Source organism: Cupressus sempervirens, chromosome 4 (genome assembly GCF_028749045.1).
Source record: "Cupressus sempervirens isolate cs-2001-9-10 chromosome 4, ASM2874904v1, whole genome shotgun sequence".
Taxonomy (NCBI): Eukaryota; Viridiplantae; Streptophyta; class Pinopsida; order Cupressales; family Cupressaceae; genus Cupressus; species Cupressus sempervirens.
This window is the reverse complement of record NC_143121.1, coordinates 200211041-200229905: the sequence shown is the minus strand read 5'-3', so window position 1 is coordinate 200229905 and position 18865 is coordinate 200211041.

Genomic DNA, 18865 nt, shown 5'->3' with positions numbered 1-18865 from the left:
TTGTTCATGAGACATTGCAGGATCACAGTGCAAGCAAGAAAATCAAGTAAGTGTCTGTATATTGTAACCTTTGTAAGCAATCTTAGATTCTACAAACTATAGTCAATATGCCTCCAAAGAAGGTTTTCTCTAGGAAAGAGGATTATTTGGCTAGAAACATTTATGATGACTTGCTTGAATTGCTCCCTAAGTGCACCACTGAAACTATGCAAGTTAAAAAATTAACTTTGTTAAACCCTAGGCTTAAAATCACAAATGGATTATATGATAAGGGGAACTGGGTCCAAGATGCCAACACTTATCAAACTGGTCTTGTTTTATTCAAGAAATGGTTTTGAGAAAGAAATTTATTTGCCCCACATACCAATATTTGGAATTTTGATTTAGGAAAATTAGTAAATCCAAGTGTTTTTATGGATTATGACCTCCTCGAAGCTATTGCAAAAAATTATAACCAAACAATTAGAGTGGTGCGAGGAATTGATGGTGAAATTCTAATCACAATCAACCCAGAGAAAATTTGATAGGTATTTGGTTTAGGGCCTCTCACTGACTATCATGCGCCCATTGACCTGAACAAATTAGAAAAGGAATATATGTCAAAGAAGGATGTAGTCAGACAAGGTGCACTAAGGGCACATATAGGAAAAATTGGAACTTTGTCAACAATAACAACATCCTTCAGGGAACCCTTTAAAAGGGCATATTTTAATACCAGGGCTGTAGAGGCATATAGGACTCTATGTAGAGCTTTTAGAGAAGATGAAGAGGAATTTATGCCTATGGGTTTTATGTACATGATTACTCTAAGTTCCTCTTTTGGTGTCAACATAATTTTTTATTTTTCCTCTTATTTAGTAGAAGAAATTCATAATGGCTTGGTTGTGATTGCGAAAGACAAGGTGGAGAAGATTTTTGGTCACTATTCTTTGTTAATGCATATGTTTTAGTTCAATGGAGTAACATATTTGGTAAAGAGATGAAATTGAATAGGGAATAGGATGGGGAAGCACTACTAGTCCAATTATGGAGTGTAGATATGACTTGGGAAGTAGAAAAAGCTAGTTTTGTCAAATTTGATAGGTATTTTGGTTCAAAGTTGAGGTGCCTATTATTAAGTGACAATCCTAGAGTACCCAAGGCATTAGAAAATATTATTAGGCCGTTGGAAAATCCTATTGGTTTGAAATTTTCACACAATTGGGGAGACATCATCCCATATTTAATCTCAACTGTTATTAGGATTTATGGTTTCAAAGGTACTCCCCATGTGTTACCTCACCAAGTCCCTTTAAAGGTAGGAGTAACTGAATTTTTTTGTGGTAGTTAGGAGGATCAGAGGAAACCTATTTCTTGAAAAGATAGAGAGGGTCAATATTCGCCACTTGCACAATGGCCCATCAATTTATAATCACCAAAGGGGGTTGTCTTTCTTTGCACAAGATATTAGATCAATATAAGATGGTTGTTTCTTATCCTCATTTTTGTGACACTGAGGGATTTTATAACTTGGCTTTTAGACACAAAATTAAGCTTGGCAAAATTGACCATGAATTTTATTTTCCTAAAGACATATTAAGAAATGAATACTCCTTGAAAGAGTAGGAAACTAAGAAGGAAAAATGGAGAGTATTCACAAGAGTTTTGGATTTCATTCATTGTTTTGATGCAAATTATAGTACTCTAGGTAATACCATTACAAAGGTGGATAGAATGAATAAGCTCATGCTTACTTTTCCTAAAACAATGGAAACTAGGAATGAGAAGAAGCAAAATCTTATTAATTGTTTCCCAAATAAGGCCAAGGAGGTAATGAGGAAACTAGGATTCACTCCCAATATAGGGGCAAGTCAATTGACTATCCAGAAAAGGCTAGGTTACACTATCATCTAGAATAAGAAGACCATTGTGGACAAAGGCAAACAAATAATTAGATCCACTAGTGTTATCTAGAAAGAGAGACCTCCTGAAACCTCCCCTAAGAGGAAAAAAATAATAAGGGAACAAGATCCTCACATTGAGGAATATTCACCTTCACAGACCCCTCTGGGGATTTAAGAGGAATAACTTACTAGGGAGAAAATTGAACAACTGGGGTCCCAAGGAGGAGTTTTTAGTACTCAAGCTGAAATAAATGAAGGAAACCCCTAGGAGCCTCCTATGCCAAAGCTAGAGTTGACACTAGTAGATTTTAAGGGAAGGGAATTAGACCCTATAATAGAACAAGCTAGTCAACAATTTTTATCAGATGATAGTTTTGTCAAGTCTAGAGCCTTCCACTAGTTCACATTGAGAACCAACAAAGATAAAATTAGAAGAAAGATTTAATAAATTAAGAACATAGCATTCAAAGCTAGAGGAGGCAGCCTTGCAAAGTCAAATAAAAGAAAAGATGATGCAAGAATTCCAAAGCATAACTCCTAAAGAGAGGAGACAAATGGTAAAAACATCAAACATTTTATTGCTACCCAATTGGGATATAGCTGATGCCTTAATTTTTAATTTTGTTTCAAATAAATTATATCTAAAAGATTCAAGCAAGAAGGAATTCCAAAGTACCACATTCAATGAGGATCAAGCTACCTTGGTTATATGGTCATTGATGAAGGTATTTAGGGTTGTTTTGTCACAGCCAGATGACTTAGGATTAATGGGAAATATCATTGTGAGAAGACTAGTAGATACATCCCACATGTAGGCAACTCATATGGGTGTAGGAACATCTTATTTTATTTTTGCTGCTATAGAAAAGGAATAAGGGAAAATGTTTGAATTACAGAGTAAGTATGAGAGTGTTTTGGAGGTTTATAATAAAGAAGTTCAAAAAAAGAATTGAACTTGAAAATAAAGTAATGGGGAGGTCTTCTAGGCCAAGAAAAACATATCTCCATCCTCCAGTGGAACCTTTTAAATCCACTCCTCTCATAGAAATGCTAGATACCCCACAAAGGCCATAGTATAACACAATTGATGACTTTGAAGAAGAAAAGAGAAAATTGTGGGAATTACATGTAGAGCTAAATCTACAGTATGAAGATAAATTGAGAAAATATCTCACATATCTAGGAGATAAAATTGAATGGCCACTATTTTATGATCACCTAACAAGAACAATAAACATATGGGATGACATAAAAGCCAATGATGAGACCTTGAAGTCTATTGTGAATAAATGGGTAAAGGGGAGGAAGGAAATGATATTTTTGTGCTACTCATTCATAAGGTTTTCACATGATCAAATTGAAAAGACCTATGATATTGTGAATGATCTTCCAAAATTTGATAATAAAAGATTTCACCTACAAAGAATGATAGTTGGCTACTTGAATAAATATAAGAGACAGAAAGTTGATTTATTCTCTCGTGCCCTAGATAGAAAGAATAAATTAAAGAACAAAGATGAATGGGCTAATGAATTAGATGATTTATTTTGCCTAAGAATGAATAAAATCATAAATGAAATAGGTCATGCATGGTGGGTTACCACAATAGAAGAAATGGTGAAAGACAAAATATTCTTTGATTCTTTGAAACAAGATTTTGTTGACATTGATAGTGAAGCTGAATATGTTATTAAGAAGAAATAGGATATTCTACAATTCGATTGGCCAAATGACACACGTTTTTCACAAGTGGATGGTAGATATTGCTTTTCATGAACATTTGTAAGAAGCTGAAACAAATGATGATGAGGTGCAGGATGACGAAGTATAGATTGTTGATGTATCAACACTAGATCAAAAAGAGGACAAAGATAAAAGGTTAGCAATCAATTTTAGTTATAGGTTCAGAGGCCCAAGTTATGGAAATGATAGAGGAACAAACAATAGTAAAAGTAGTTTTGTTAGTTCAAGGTGAAATGGTGAAAATCCTCAAGTAGAAATTGATTTGCAAGTGCTACAACAAGATTCATCATTGGGCACTATAGTAGCTGCATTTCAAAGATCATAATAGTATCAATTAAGCAAAGAACCAACAACTTTTAAAAATGTAGTAGAAATGGGACATACCCAAGAGTTTCTTGATGCATTAATTTTCTATTATATAAAGTTTTTGTCTTTTTGTGACTATTTGTAAAGTGTAAATACCTTTTGTAAAAGGACACCTATCAATTCCCTACACCTGAAGCTTGTTGCATCTCACACTTTATAAGTGAGATTCCAATACTAGAGAAATGGTCCAATTTCTTATACAATTTTAGTCTTACACTAAGTATGTCTCGATCTAGTTATGGTAGAGAACTTAATGATGTATCTTCTTTGAAATTTTTTTGAGAATACATTGATGTTATGTGATTCTTGTCTCTTTTTCTAGAGTCATTCTAAGTTTTACTACAATTGTATACAATTTTCAAGGAAAATTAGTACAAGATTTGAATCATTCCAATATCTATTCTTGCTGAAGTTTGTCTCCTTTGTTATTACCTGGTCATTCTGATATTGTATGAGAAAAGCTTGTCCACTTGAATGCAATTCACTTAGGTTGTATGTCAATTCATTATTGCTATTGATTCAACAAATTAAGTAAATGCTTTAGTGAATTTGATGGGATTGCTATGGTAATAAAAAGGATGTCTATAAGAATGAAGTCTAGTAAGAATTGCTGATAATATTTGTTGTAATGCAACAAATCAGATCTATAAATTGGAGTAGACTCTGAATCCCAATGGAATAGGCACTAATCTAATTAATCTAGTCTGTAGATAGGTAGAGCATGAGTAAGAATCAAGTCTAAAATCAAAATGGCCTTTATTTAACTATTTGAATAGTTTCAAAGTTTCTCAGCACTTGTTTGCATGTAACATTTTTAGCCTTAGTTAGCTGCTATGGTTAGAAATCTTGCAAATTTGAGAAGAATTATGACCAAATCTACTTATGAGGGATACATATCATCTGAAAGTGACAAGGAATGAATAAAAAATATATATGTTAGAGGTATAATATGAGAATTAGAATTAAATTAATAATATTCTCATACAACAACATTCATTCTAAATTATCCCTTGGGTATACTTGACTTGGTTTGGTAGAGCCTAAAGAGTAGAAAGCTAGTCTTGGTTTTGTTGAAGTTGGTTCCAAATAACATACAAGCATAATTTTTAATAGGACATATCTAATCCTTAGATTTTTTAGTATTATTCTCTTGGTATTGAGCCTTTGTTCTTCAATAGTTTAAAAACACCAACAAAATGGTAACTCTATTGGGGAAATGCCCAACACAAGTATAAAAATGCACTATAGTGTCTTTGTTCTTGTTTTGTATGTGTCTGTTAGATCCTTTGGCATGGATCGTGGTCATAGTGGATGTGTTTTAGTGACAAACCTTGAGAATTTAAAAGGAAAAAGAAATCAAATGCCACAAATGCACACCAATGTATACAATCCTTCTAAGCATCCTATCTATTAAGCAAGAGTTGCAGTCTTATGATCTTAGTGATTACCTCATTTGTATGTCAGATATTTCTATATTGTCTTGTGTCCTTTCTTTAAAGTCAAGAGTACTTTTCATTCTTGTAAATTTTCCCTAGAATAGGTTGGTGACTCAGTCAAGGTTTTGAAGCTAGTGCTTATTTGATAAATAACAAATATGGATGACAAGAGAAAAAACACAAGAGCTTACACAAGAGCCAATCCTGATGTACCAATGTGTACTAAACTACCCCAAGGTGGTAGGAAGAACCTAAATAAGAAAAAGGCAGAACCAAACCCCATTGGAAACCAAGAGGTAGTGTGTCAATCAATTCTCAATACCTACCAGTGGTAGGGAGAGAGTCCTCTTCACCTAGCTCTAAATTAGAAACTACATGGATTTTAGGAATAATATTCAATACCCCATTACTATATGAAAGAACATATCAAGACAAAGATATGTCACTAGTAGGGAATGCATCCCCTAGGCTAGATCTAATATCTGAGATGAACCATAGGCTAGGACTTAGAAATTCATCTAGGGATCCTTTTAATCCTAAAGTGACCCCATACATGGAACCTAATCTTCTAGACCTAGATGATCATGCTGATTCAGAAGCTACTTCTATAGATCCTAAAGAAGTACAGTCAGAGATAGGAGTTCTGAAGAAATGGGTTGCTGATGAGTAGGTCAAACATTCTCATCTAGAAAAGGAAAGAGAGAAAGTCACCCTAGAGGCCCTTGTTGAAAGAGATAATCTGCTTAGAATGATGGTTTCCTTAAAAGAAAAAAACAAGAACATAGAAGAAAGAACTTTAGTCCTTCATGTTGATGTTTTTGGAGATGTAGATAGCTTGAGAGCCAAGGTTCAAGAGCAAGAGAAACTCCTAAGCCGAAAATAAGAACCTATTATTTCCTAGGTTCAACCCTACATGCTTGTCCAGTGTAACCAAGTATAGCCTACTATCAAGTAGATAGATAAAGGAAAAGGCAAAGCTATAGGAATATAGATAAATGAGCCCCAAGAAGCAACCAATAAATCTGTAAACCCATCAATGTCAAAATTAGATCTAGATTAGGAAAAGGCTAGGAAAGAGAAATAAGATCTTGTAAAAGAACTGAAGAAGGTTGAGAATGAAGCCCAAGCCATAGAAACTAGGAGGAAAATCCAGTTCATAAAATCTAATTCTACATTGGCTTCATGGAAAAATTTGTCTACCCTAGCTACAACTTCTGCACCAGTCGGTGGTCTAGTTCCAACTCAAGGAATATCTCAATCTACCCCTTGTTCTTCATCTACCATTAGTACTCAAGCCCCCTTTTTACAACCTCAACAACCTCAAAATGTAGTTCTTAACCAAGTTGATGTAGAAAGCACCTTGAATGTTGTTGGTTTTTAGAAGAAACCCATATATGTATGGAAAAATATAAACTAATATCATTTGTATGTATCCTCGGTGTTCCATATCCCATATCTTTTGATTTAAGAGATAAAGTTGTCAAGTTCTCTGGAAACAATGTTGTTACTAGTAAAAGAGCACTTAAGAGTTGTCATAGATATGTTAAATGACTATGATGTTGAACATGAGGATGTGGTGATTAAGTTACTTTTTCATTCATTAATTGAGGATGTAAGGGATTGGTTTAGAAGGCTACCTAATGACAACATTATTTCATGCAGTGATTTAGAGAAGTTTTTCAAAGAACAATATGGAGATAATACTAATGTTGGGTTCATGTTAAATGAATTCAATAACATCAAGAAGAATCTTAATGAGTCTACATTTGATTTCAATGTGAGATTCCAAAAAGGTATGTACAAATTATTCCAAGTTATTAGGTTGAATGAGGATTTTTTCCTTACAACTTATTTTAATGCTTTTGATAGCAAGGATAAAGATCCTAAAACTTTGAGAGATGCTTACAAGATTGTAGTGAATATTGAGAATAATAGGAAAGCATCTAGCAAGCTGGGTAGGAGAGATGATCCAAAGTTGTTCAATCCAAAAAACAACAATAAGAAAGAAGTTGATAAAACTCCTGTAGGTAAGAAAACTGAAGAAGCCACAATAGGTCAAGTATTGGAATCGTTGAAAAAGATGAACCCTACTACTTTCAATGCATATAAGCCAAATTATGGCAAGAAAGCCCCAGTGAACAATAACAACTTCAATAGACAACCTAGAATGTAGAATTACCCTTATACCACTCAATGGAAGGATGGTAAGCCAATTCCTAGCCAAACCGAGAATGTCAAAGACAAGGGTACACCAAATCCTTTGCAAAAAAATTCTATTAATATGAATGAGGATGTACCATGGTGTATTATTTATCAATCACCTCACACTCTTTAGAGTATTGTGTATTTGCTCAATCATTTGCTTCAGGTCATAGTACACAAAATGAGGAGAAAGAAGAAGAAAAAAGCCATGATGATGTAAGTTGTAACATGGTAAGAATGTGTAGTGATTGTGTGGATTCTGATTTGGAAGAGAAAGAAAGTGATCTTGAAAATAAAAAAATTTCCTATCAGTTACACCATCAACAAGTGTTCTTAGATAATGAAGGGTATGATGAAGATCAGGTATGTGCCACATCTTTTGAAGTTGGTCATGTGAATTTGGGAATACATTTTAAAGAGGAAATTGATAGGATCACAATAGAGATGATTTCCCAAGTACATAATAATTACAATCTAAGAAATCGAATAGTTAACAATGATATTAAGAAGCCTTATGGTATATTTATAAAAGATGTTATACATAAGATGAAGGATGGAGACAACAAGGCTAATGTAGAAATAGTTAAGATTAAAGACATAAAAACCAAGAAGTGGGAAACCAAGAAGAAAGTTCAATTTCAAACAAATGTGATAGTAAAAGCAATTGTGCAAGAAAAGGGATCAGGATGTGATATTGTCAAGAAAATAATAGTTCCTACTGCTCAAAAGGTTCCTACTCTAGGTATGATTTTGAAACCCACTATATCTAATCCTATTGATATGATATCCATGTTGTCATAAATTACTATTAAAGCACCTTTATCTGAACTATTTAGAATTGAAGAGCATACGAGCAAAGCCTTGTCATGGTTGGGAGGGATAGGAAGTAATAGCAACAATTTAGAACAAAATACCATTCAACCAACCCCATTTGTTGTGGAAGATAGTGGTATTATGTCTTAAATTCCTCAAATATTCTTGGATGATTTTTCAATAACATATATAGAAGATATTGACCCATTCTTTCTTAGTCTAATTATAAAAGGCAAAACCCTAAAAAATTTCATGATAGATTTAGTGAAATGTGTTGATCAAGAAAAGGCAAAAGAAATCTTGAATGAAATGCATGTTGGAGTTTGTGGAGGACATTATATAGCCAAGACCACTTCACATAATTAGGTAATGAGAGTTGGACTTTGGTGGCCATCACTTTTTAGGGATGCTCAAATCATGGTTAGGAAATGTGATGCTTGTCAAAGGTTGCTGAAAATTTGAAATTCTCAGGTAATACTCCATTAAAGCTAGTTGAGGTTCAAGCACCATTTTAGCAATGGGGTATAGATTTTATAGGTGAGATTTCTCCTAAATTTAGCATTGGCTATTCTTGGATCTTAGTTGCTACTAATTATTTCACAAAGTGGGTGGAGGCAGTCCCTACAAGGAATGCAACTAGTAAAGTTGTTAACAATTTCTTGATAAATAATATTATTTCCAGATTTGGTTGTCCTTAGAAAATTGTAACTGACAATACAATGTGTTTTAGGTCTAAGGAATTCATTAAATTTTGTGAAAAATATGGAATTACAAGGTCAAAATCTTCTCCTTATCATCCACAAGGAAATGGATAAGCTGAATCCACAAATAAAAGCTTGTTAAAAGTCATTAAGAGGACCTTGGACGATAAGAAGAAGGCATGGGATTCCAAGTTGTAGCTAGCAATATGGGCTAATAGGGTGATTGTGAAGAAAGCCATTCGTGTAGCCCCATTTGATATGGTATATGGAATTCAACCAAGGATTCCTTAGAATAACCTAATGAGCTTGTATAACTACATTCAAATGTATGATGAGGATATGATTGATGAAATGCAAGAAAGGATGGATGAGCTTGTAGGACTAGAAGAAACCAAGAGAGAAGCATCTCTCAGGAACCAAAAGTTACAATTATAGGTTAAAACATTATATGAAAAAAGGATAATAAAAAAAAGATTTGAAGATGGAGATTTAGTCGTCATGTGGAATGTTAGAATTGAGGATTAAGGAAAACATGGTAAATTTGATCCTATATGGTTAGGTCCCTACTTGATTGAAAATACATGGGGAGAAGACTCTTATATTCTAAAAGACTTATTAGAGAATATTCTTGAACTACTTATTCATGGATAGTTCTTAAAGAGGTATTTTTCTTGAAAAATATTTGTTTCTTCTATGAACAATAGTCTAGGGTTTCTCTATACATTTGTAAATCCTTTGGTCTTTGTGTAGTTTCTTATACATATTCTTTTCTCTATTATTGTTGCTCTCTCAAGTTTGTTAGGTTCTAAGGAAAGTCAGGTATGTGGTCTACTCAACCATAGATTCTATAATCTTGCATAGACTCAGATAGTCTATCATCGCCAGATAGAGGCATTATTGGTCTGATTTTTACAAAACAAGTTTTTCCAAACCCTAGTTTAAAAATTAGAATTAAATTCATTATTTTCCTAATTAGGATTTTTTATTCCTTGGTCTTGCATTTTAATAACTTTTGAAAAACTTGTCAAACCCTAAGTCATGTGTCCTTTTTAAATATTTGGGTGTTAAGCTTTTCAAATCTAGAATAATCCATGTCCCATTTAAATGTTCCGCACCCCAAATGCCTTTTCGCTTTTTTATTTTACACTATCTAATCTTTACAATATCTATGCAAGTTTTTTAACCATAGTGACATAGCGACTACCACAAGATTGACTAGCGGTGTCATGAAATGGAGGCATGACGACTAGAAAGTGTATTGTTTTAGAAGTTTGTGGTCACGTGTTACATGTTAGAACTATTAGAACTGAAAAGAAACTAAGAATAATGAACTGAAAATGGTGTCACCAAAATCTAGCTTTTTCAATGAGTCACTATGTTGCTATTAGAAAAAGTTTACATCCCATTGTTAGTGACATAGCACCTTAATAGAAAACATAGAAGATGATAACTTTCAAAAAAATCCGGTGACCATAAAAGTTCCCAAGTGGCATTGTGGACATGCATTTTTATTAGTATGAAAGAAGTATTAATTATGGTAATTATGATTGATTAGCAAGTTTTCCCACTGTTGGATCTTATCAATATTTGTGAGGTTGCTATGTCATGACTAAAAAAATAATGGATCTTGCTGATAGTGACATAGTGCCTTGTCGAAAAGCGAGGAAGATGAGAGATTATGAAATGGACAAGACCCTAAATTCTTGCCATTAATATTGGTCATGTGACTTTATTATTGTGCTAGAAGCACTTATTATAGTGATGATGGAGGAACTAAAAAAATTTCTTGGCATTGGAATCTTTAAAGCCTTAAAGAGGTTGCTATATTGTGATCAAAAAATGAAAAATTTCCACCATTAGCAACATAGCACCTTGATGAAAAACAAGAATGTGGCAACAATTCTAGAAGGTGGGTCCCAATGAGTGCTCATCAGAAATAAACCACATCTTCTCATGGACATCGCAGCATCTTCCTAGAGACATGTATGCACCTAAAATTTTAAGGAATGCTAGAGGTCACTATGTTGTGATTAGAAAATCTTTGTGCCTTGCCAGTAGCAACATAATGCCTAGCTAGAAAATCTACATGTGGTGGGACCTAAGTCACGTGGTGATATAGCTAAGACTAAAATATTAATTTATGTGCTAGCTAGATAGGATGTTCCCATATCATTAGTAATAGAGACCCATGCCTAAGTCAGAAGTTAGATGTAAGATTGTAACCATTGGATGAAGATTAAATCAACGATTATCACTATGTCACTATGAAAAGATGTGCATTGTTTACTCAATGCAACATGATGAGTATTAAACCCACCATAGTTATGTGTATGTAATGCAATTTTCTTTCCCTTAGATTAAGCTTAGATCTATGGCTATCACTTTATTGCTATGGTGAGTTGCTTGAGTGTTAAAGATAGCAACATAGCAAACAAAGAAAATAAAGGAGGGACCCACCACTTTGATATTAAAAAATGCATTGAAAATTTTGCCATCAAATTGAGATGAGATCAAGGGTTGTCACTTCATTGCTATGGAAACATTCTCACTCTTTATGTATAGCAAGGTAGTGACTCAATGACATGTGTCCTCAAAAATTAGTGGGTTTAGTTTGAAGCACTAGTAGTGAAGAAAAGGTATAGATGGAGAATTTTCATTGGTTTGACTACCAACATGTCAAGTGGAAGATGAGTCATCCCTATTTTCACTCCTGGATTATAGGATTTTCTGAGATCAATGGTGAAAATTTGAAAAGGGAAGGTAACACCACTCTGTTTCACTCATAGTGTATTAATGAGGAAAGAAAGCTTTGTGTGCAAGCAGAAAATAGAGTATATTGCAGAAGATCTCACCATTTTCATTTCATGCAAACAAGATTTTCAAGTTTTCTGAGTAAGAACTTTTATTGAGCTTGAATAGAATGTGAAGCAATTTCCCCTTTGTTCATGAGATGTTTCAGGATCATAGTACAAGAAAGAAAATAAAGTAAGTGTCTTTATACTATAACCTTTGTAAGTAATCTTAGATTCTACAAACTATAGTCAATATGCCTCCAAAGAAGGTTTCCTTTATGCAAGAGGATTATTTGGCTAGAAACATTCATGATGACTTGCTTGAATTTCTCCCTAAGTCCACCACTGAAACTATGCAAGTTAAAAAATTCACTTCATTAAACCCTAGGCTTAAAATCGCAGATGGATTATATGATAAGGGGAATTGGGTCTGGGATGCCAAGACTTCTCAAACTAGTCTTTTTTTATTCAAGAAATAGTTTTGAGAAAGAAATTTATTTTCCCCACATACCAATATTTGGAATTTTGATTTAGGAAAATTAGTAGATTAAAGTGTTTTTATGGATTATGACCTCCTTAAAGATGTTGCAAAAAATTAGGACCAAGAAATTAGAGTGGTGAGAAGAATTGATGGTGAAATTCTTATCACAATTAGCCCAGAGGAAATTTGGCATGTATTTGCTTTAGGGCATCTCACTAACTATCATGTACCCATTGAAGCCTAAAGGAATTAGAAAAGGAATATATGTCAAAGAAGGATGCAGTCAGGCAAGGTGCACTAAGGGCACATATAAGCAAAATTGGAACTTTACTGGTAATAAAAATATCCTCCAAGGAACCCTTCAAAAGGGCATATTTTAATACCAGGCTATGCAGGCATATAAGATTCTATGCAGAGTTTTTGGAGAAGATGAAGAGGAATTTATGCACATGGGTTTTATGTACATTATTACTAAGATTTCCTCTTTTGGTGTGGACATAATTTTTTATTTTACTTCTTATTTAGTAGAAGAAATTCATAATGGCTTGGTTGGGATTGTGAAGGGCAAGGTGGAGAATATTTTTGGTCACTATTCTTTGTTAATGAATATGTTTTTCTTCAAGGGAATAATCTATTTTGGCAAAGAGATGAAATTGAAGAAGGAATGGGATGGGGAAGCACTACCAATCCAATTATGGACTGTAGATATGACCTAGGAAGCAGAAAAAGCTAGTTTTGTTGGTTTTGATAGGTATTTTTCTTCAAAGTTAAGGTGCCTATTATTAAGTGACAATCCTAGAGTACCCAATGAATTGGAAAATCTTATTAGGCCCCTAGACAATACTACTAGCTTGAAAGTTTCACAAAATTGGGGAGACATCATCCCATATCCAGTCTGAATAGTCATTAGGATTTATGGTTTCAAAGGTACTCCCCATGTGTTACCTTACCAAGTGCCTTTAAAGGTAGGAGTGGCTGAATTTTTGTGGTAGCTAGGAGGATTAGAGGATACCTACTTGTTGAAATGATAGAGAGGGTCAATATTCTCCACTTGCACAATGGCCCATCAATTTGTAATCACCAAAGGGGGTTGGCTTTCTCTATACAAGATATTAGATCAGTATAAGATGGTTGTTTCTCATCCTCATTTTTCTCACACAGAGGGATTTTATAAATTATCTTTTAGACAAAGAATTGAGCTTGGCAAAATTGACCATGAATTTTATTTTCCTAAAGACATAGTAAGAAATGAATACTCCTTGCAAGAGTAGGAAAATGAGAAGGAAAAATGGAGAGTAGTCACAAGAGTTTTGGATTTCATTGATTGTTTTGATGTAGATTATAGTGCTCTAGGTAATGCCATCACAAAGATAGATAGAATAAATAAGCTCATGCTTACTTTTCCTAAAACAATGGAAACCATGAATGAGAAGTAGAAAATTCATATTAATTATTTCCTAGATAAGGCCAAGGAGGTAATGAGGAAATTGAGATTCATTCCCAATATAGGGGCAAGTAAATTGATTTTCCAGAAAAGGCTAGGTTATACTATCATCTAGAATAAGATGACCACTGGGGACAAAGGCAAACAAATAATTGGATCTTCTAGTGATTTCCAGGAAGAGAGACCTCCTGAACCTTCCCCTAAGAAGAAAATAATAATAAGGGGACAAGATTCTCACATTGATGAATTTTCACCTTCATAGACCCCTCAGAGGATTGAAGAGGAACAACTTACTAGGGAGAAAATTGAACAACTAGGGTCCCAAGGAGGATTTTTCATTACTCAAGCTAAAGTAGATGAAGGAAACCCCTAGGAGCCTCCTATGTCAAGGCTAGAGTTGACACTGGAAAATATTAAGGGAAGGGAATTAGACCCTGTAATAGAATAAGCTAGTCAACAATTTTTGTCAGATGATAGTTTTGTCAAGTCTAGAGCCTTCCACCAGTTCACATGGAGAACTAGCTTAGAAAAATTCAAAGAAAGATGTAATAAGTTAAGAAAAAAGCATACAAAGTTGGAGGAGGTATCCTTGCACAATCAACTAAAAGAAAAGATGATATAAGAATTCCAAAGCATAACTTTTGAGGAGGGGAGACAGATGTTAAAAGCATCAAACATTCTACTGCTACCCAGTTGGGATATAGAAGATGCCTTAATTTTTAATTTTGTTTCAAATAAATTGGATCTGTAAGATCCAAGCAAGAAGGAATTCCAAGGTACCACATTTAGTGAGGATTAGGCCACCTTGGTTATATTTTCATTGAGGAAGGGATATAGGGTTGTTTCATCACAACTAGATGACTTAGCATTAATGGGAAATATCATTGTGAGATGAGTAGCAGATGCATCCCATGTGTAGGTAGCTCATATGGGTGTAGAAATATCTTAGTTTGTTTTGGCCACTATAGAAAAGGAAGAAAAAATAATGTTTGAATTGTAGAGTAAGTATGAGAGAGTTTTGGAGGCTTATAATAAAGAAGTTCAAAAAAGAATTGAACTTGAAAATAAAGTAATATGGAGGTCTTCTAGGAGAAGAATAAAATATCCTCATCCTCCAGTTGAACCTTTTAAATCCACTCCTCTCATAGAAATTCTAGATACCCCATAAAGGCCGTAGTATTACACAACTAAAGACTTTGAAGAAGAAAAGAGCAAATTGTGGGCATTACATGTAGAGCTAAATGTACAATATGAAGTTAAATTGAGAAAAGCTCTCACATATCTATGAGATAAAGTTGAATGGTCACTATTTTATGATTAGCTAGCAAGAACAATATGCATATGGGATGAAATGAAAACCAATGATGAGGCCTTGAAGCCTATTGTGAATAAATGGGTAAAGAGGAGGAAGGAAATGACATTTTTGTGCTACTCTATCATAAGGTTTTCACATGATCAAATCAAAAAGACCTATAATATTGTTAATGATCTTCAAGAATTTGATAATAAAAGAGTTCACCTAAAAAGAAGGATAGTTGGCTACTTAAATAAATATAAAAGCTAGAAATTTGATTTATTCCCTCATGCCTTAGATAGAAAGAATAAATTAAAGAAGAAAGATGAATGAGCTAAAGAATTAGATGATTTATTTTTCCTAAGAATGAGTAAAATCATCAATGAAATAGGTCGTGCATGGTGGGCTACCACAATAGAAGAAATAGTGAAAGCCTAAATATTCTTTGATTCTTTGAAACAAGATTTTGTTGACATTGATAGTGAAGTTGAATATGTTATCAAGAAGTAATAGGATATTCTATAATTCGAAATGCCAGATGACACACTTTTTGACAAGCGGATGGCAAATATTGCTTCTGATGAACTGTTGGAAGAAGTTGAAATAGATGATGATGAGGTGTAGGATGATGAAGCATAGATTGTTGATGTAACAACACCAAATCAGAAAGTGGACAAAGATAAAGGTTATCAATCAATTTTAGTTACAAGTTCAAAGGCCTAGGATGTGGACATGATAGAGGAACAAAAAAAAGTAAAAGTAGTTTTGTCAATTCAAGGTGAAAATAGTGAAAATCCTTAGGTATAAATTGATTTTCATGTACTACAATAAGATTCATCATTGGCCACTATAGTAGGTGCATATGTAGAAGATTTCGAATAGTAGCAGTTAACCAAAGAACCAACAACTTGTAAAAATATAACAGAAATGGGACCTACCCAAGAGTTACTTGATGCATTATTTTTCTATTATATAAAGTTTTTATCCTTTTGTGATTCTTTTTAAAGTGTAAATACCTTTTATAAAAGGCCACTTGTTAATTCTCTATGCTTGAAGCTTGTTGCATCTCACATTTTATAAGTGAGATTCCAAGGCTAGTGAAAGGATTTGATTTCTGATACAAATTTAGTCTTACACTAAGTATGTTTCTCTCCAGTTATGGTAGAAAACTTCATGATGTATCTTCTCTAAAAATTTTTGAGAATACATTGATGTTATGTGATACTTGTGTCTTTTAGTAGAGTCATTCTAAGTTTTACTACAATTGTATACAATTTTCAAGAAAAAATGGTACAAGCTTTGAACCATTTCCATATCAATTCTTGTTGAAGTTTGTCTCCTTTTTTACTACCTTTTTATTTTGATATTGTATGAGAAAAGCTTGTCTAGTTGAATGCAATTCACTTAGGTTGTATGTCAACTCATTATTTCTATTGATTCAATGAATTAAGTAAATGCTTTAGTGAATTTGATGGGATTGCTATGGTAATAGAAAGGATGTCTATAAGAATGAAGTCTAGTAAGAAATTTTGATAATATTTGTTGCAATGCGACAAATTAGATCTATAAATTGGAGTAGACTCTGAATCCTAATGGAATAAGCACTAATCTAATTAATCCAGTTTGTAGATAGGTAGATCATGAATAAGCATTGAGTCTAAAATCAAAATCAGCTTTATTTTACTATTTGAAGGGTTTGAAATCTGGTCAACACTTGTTTGCATGTAACATTTTAGCTTTAGTTAGCTATTATGGTTATAAATCTTACAAATCTGAGAAGAATTGTGACCAAATCTACTTATGAGGGATACATATCATCTAAAAGTTACAAGGAATGAATAAACTATATATATGTTGGAGGTATAAGATGAGAATAAAAATGAAACTAATAATATTCTCATACACTAGAATTCAATCTAAATTATCCCTTGGGTATTCCCTCCTTGGTTTTGTAGAGCCTAAAGAGTAGAAAGCTAGTCTTGGTTTTGTTGAAGTTGGTTCTAGATAATATACAAGCATAATTGTTAATAGGACATAGCTAATCCTTTGATTTGTTAGTATTATTATCTTTGTATTGAGTCTTTGTTATTCAATAGTTGAAAAACACCAACACAGACTATTGTTGTCATTTGTCCTTTGAAAACCAATATGTACCAAGTAAGTATGTAGTCTTTCATACCAAGTTCTAGGGTCTTGTTTGAGAGCATATAATGCTTTGTGTAATTTTTATACCATGTCTCTTTTGCTAGGATCCACAAAACCTTTTGATTTCTCAATGTAGACTTCCTCACTAAGAATTCCATTCTACAATGTAGATTTGATAGCTATTTTATATACTTTAAATCCTCTATGCTACATATGCTAGTAAGGTTTTAACACCTTCTAGTCTTTCTATAGGAGAAAAAGTCTCACCATAGTCAACACATTCTTTTTGAGAATAACTATTCTTGCTTTTTTTCTTGATACTTTTCCATCTAATTTACTTTATTTCTAAATATCCACTTTGTACCAATTATATTTTTATCCTTGGATCTAGGAACAAGAGTCCAAGTTTTATTCTTTTCTATTTGTTCTATTTCTTCATGCATTGCTTCAATCCAATTTTTATTTTCCAAAGCATCCTTAACACTTCTAGGTTAAAATTTAGCAAGTAAATATGTACCTTTTAATTTGCTTCTTATCATTGTTCCATCTCATTTGTCTCCAATGATTTGATCAGGTGGATGATTCCTTTTGACATATCTTGCTAACATAGGTTCTTTGGTATTTGATTGAGTTCCACCATCTTCTTGAATTTTAGTTTCAAGCTTAGGTGCTTCTATCTATGACTCAGGTCCATCAGGCTTGGTTTGAACTAACTTGGTAGCCTCTCATTGTGACTTGGGTCCTTGTAGCTTGGGGTGCACTATCTACAACTTGATAACTATTGAAGTTTCCAAGGACTCGAGAGATGAAGCTTCTCTTCTCTTAGATAGATTTGGTAGGGTATCAGGTTCATAGTAAAAAAATATTTTGTAATCTTCAAGTTCCTTGTTGCTTTCTTCTTCACTCTTTTCTACAAATTCACCAATTGACATGTGCACTTTCTATAATTTTGTGAGTGGACAAATTCAAACATCTATATGCTTTACTTCTGTAGGAGTATCCTAGAAGTATGCCTTCATCACCTTTTACATCAAATTTTCCTTTTCTAGATTTTTTCAATATATAACATTTGCTGCAAAATACTTTCAAATAATTTACATTGGGTTTGTAGCCATGCCATAGCTGATATGGTGCTTTTTTTAAATCTTTCTTCAACTGAACTCTATTCAGGGTATGGACTATAGTGTTAACAGCTTCCTTCTATTATTTTAGAGAAACAATTTTTTCAATCATCAGGGTTCTTGCACAATCCATGATAGATATGTTTCTTCTTTTAGTTATCTCATTCTATTGTGGTGTACCAGGGGCTAATACTTGTCTTTTGATTCCTCTTTCAATGTAGAAATTATTAAATTCATGGGAGATGAATTCACCACCTCTATCTAATCTTAAGCATTTCAACTTCTTTCCAATTTGTTTTTCTATTCTTGCTAGATACCACTCAAATTTTTGAAAGGCTTCTAATTTTTCAAGTTTAGGTACATTACTGTCATCATTCTAGAGTAGTCATCAACAAAAATAATGAGAAAATTATCTCCACTATAAATCTCTATTCCAATAGGTCC